This window comes from Pinus tabuliformis, chromosome 2_1 (assembly GCF_031772625.1).
Source record: "Pinus tabuliformis cultivar Carrire ecotype Pingquan chromosome 2_1, CPIR1, whole genome shotgun sequence".
Lineage (NCBI taxonomy): Eukaryota > Viridiplantae > Streptophyta > Pinopsida > Pinales > Pinaceae > Pinus > Pinus tabuliformis.
The window spans coordinates 46,854,298-46,857,567 of record NC_142299.1 but is presented as its reverse complement, the minus strand read 5'-3'; positions in this window follow the sequence as shown (position 1 = coordinate 46,857,567).

Below are 3,270 nucleotides of genomic sequence, written 5' to 3'. Positions count from 1 at the left end.
TCCAGTCAACTGAGAATTTTGAAAAGATGAATGCTTTCAAACAACCACGCATAAATCATCAATCAGATACCAGATGGTCATTCATGTAAAACATTTGTCCCACATCAGTAATTTTGAACCTCAAAATGATATTTTCCCGAGAATAACTGCATTTGGCAAACAAAAGAATTTTCCACAAAATTTTTATGCTTTTTCAATTTTTTTTTTTTTTTTAAATAAATTTAAATACAAACAAAAAGAAAATTTCTAATCTAAAATCTAAAATCCTAAAAATCCCTTTTTATTTTATATATATATATATATATATATATTAGAAAAATCTAAAAAAAATATAAAACTTTAAACCTAAAATCTATTCTAAATATAAGTTAAAACCAAAACTCAAAATAATTAAAATCTAGATATAACAAAATCCTAAATCTAAAATCTACGTTAAAAATGAAAAAGGCAAAATCGCATTTTTATTTTCATAATATATATTTACAAAACAAAACTACATGAAAATCGAATTTAACTTAAACCTAAAAAATAAATTAAAATCTATATCTATAGCCTACACTATTAACAAAAAGAAAATCAAAACGTATCGAATAATCCAAAACGTTAACATATAATCTGATAAAACCTAACGTATTTGGAATTCGATCTGCAAAAAACAACTAAGTCAAGGACGGAAATTACACAGCCATGTAAAAAAATAAGGTGACAGCTTGAACCGGTTTGGAGATTACCAGATGCAGAAGATGCGTGGGTAAATAATCTTTCGTTGCAGGAGCTGGTGAAACTCGCAATACCACTGTTTGTTTGATTGGTGAATGCAGCTAACAGCTTGAACACTTTCGAAGCCCCCACGCATGAAATACACACTGACGGCTTCGTTGTTTCATTAACTGGCCTGCTACGCCGACAGAAACAATATCTACTCAGACCTTGCTCACCTGACAATGCGTTTTCCTGGCCCGTGCTTCAAAACTTCTGCGTATAGATGAGATCCAGGCGGAAAGTGCAGTTGGGAATCATCTAAACTGGAGTATGCAGAATAAATGCGATTTTGAGATCTGATCTTGTGACTATCGGCGGCTGGAAACTTCTCCCGCAAATGATTGATCCGCAAACAATTCTCAAGCCGTCAACTGATATTTCGTTATGGCTCACACACACGCAGACGTTGACCCGCATACATTTTGCAATGCTTAAATGGAAAGCGTGGATATTTCGAAGCTGCTGTCCAAGTCGTGGCGATCGTGGATCGGTTCTGAGAATACGCTGATGGATGCACATGCGTTTATCTCTGCACAGTAAATGTGTGAAGTAATGGCTCAAAAAAAAAACTGGACAGTGTATGTCAAAAATACTTTTCTTCTCTGATGCTTGCCACCTGAAATGATGAAATCGCCCAAAATGATATATACATAAAACATAAAAAAATGAAAAACCCTGATCTTAAATCTGTATATAAGCAAAATTTAAAACCCTAGATCAGCTTAATTAATTTACCGATTTGGCCCCTTAACAGCCAGATTCAGCAATAAGCACATAAATATTTTAAAGAATAAAAATTTCAAGTTTTCACTGTGAAGAACTTCAGAAAATCTCTCATGCAAATTAAAAAAAATAAACTGAATGATAGACTCGGGATCAAATCCAACTGGGCTCAGCAAAAAAATTCTTGCAGAAGTTGGTTGGTTCAGCCGAGAACTTCCCCTAACGCCCGTTAATTCTTCTTCAGTAAGAGTTTTCTGCACAGCTTAAGACAACCATCAGTAAAGAGGGCAAAAATGTTGCTAGATCTCAAAAAGTAATGGAGATACCTGCCATTACTTCAGAAACCCTAACAACACTCAAACCCTAGCAAGTGAACAAGATACCTGTGCTCACAATACTCTACAATAAGCTATTATTAATGGCTGAAAATAAAATATGCAGAAAATTAAACAATCTCACAACATTTCCCGAGAGTAACACCAGCAAGATTTGGACCCCAAAGTCTTCTTTTATTAACCAGAAACAGATTTACAAGAGAGCTTCTTCAGTACCAGACTCACCAATCTTATGTCATTGAAATGACCCCTAGCACCCTATTTAAAGGAAATGATCACAACGGCTAGTTCGAGTGATCCATGTCGAAATGATCTCGACCGTCGATGGAGATCAAGACATCTCTTAATCTCATCCGTCGAATTATTAAAAAATATTATTTTGCATGCATTCACTTAAAGTATTATTATTTTATTATTTTAGGGTTTTTGCTCTATTTTATGATTTTTTATTATTTTTTTAAATTTTTAAATTTTAAATTTTTAAATTTTAAATTTTTAAATTTTTTATTATTTTATTAAATGGATCATCGAACTAAGCCTTCGGAAACATCACCTAGGACCTAGGACTTAGGACTCATGAGGGGATTTAAAACATTTTTCAACCCTCAAGACACATTACATCATGACTTTTACAATTTACATCTTAAGGGGACAAACCCACTTAACATAGACCCTCATAAACCACCCAGTTCTGCGACACAACTATAATCTAGCATATTAACACACTAGGATTCTCCTAAAATTCTAATGGAAAAATCCATCCCGGCTTTGAGGTCAGGTTGAAGGAAAACTCTGCCGATCATGGATCGGTGAGATGAAAAACTTTCCGGGACGTAGATTACCACTAGAAAGTTAGGTTCACCTAGGCAATTTACATACACGACTTATATCTGCTAGGATTATTTACAATTCATACATGCAGACTGGGTTTACAATCAAAATGATCAAGCTATTGATGACTGCAGGATGGCACGGACATGTCGATCAGGTGCAACCCCTTTCTGCCAAGAAAATAGGGGGTGTACTGCATGGGGAGTTGACTGGTAGTGGTCAACAGGTAGCTCCGCCAAGCTACCTATGTAGGTCAAACTGAGGGCAATGCAACTGTCTTTTATGGATACGCAACTGAATATGCTTAACAATGGCTGGACCTGGAACGGCGGGATCTGTTCCTGATGAATATGCAAGAATAGGAGTGAACCCTCACCATATGAATAGTGAGTGACCCCTAAGAAGTAAGGGCCCTTTTTGAGCGCCTGCCATTTGAAGGTAGGTGGAGAAACTGATCTCTCTGCAAGCAAGGAGTGCAGTGCCACGAGCGGAGCGAGGAACAAACTCTCTTTCCTTGGCCCGATAAAGGTAGGTTTTAAGGTTTGGCGAAGACGTGCTATGCAAGGTATGGGTGCCTATATATCTGGTTGGATTGCATGGCCTACATGGGGCGAGCGAG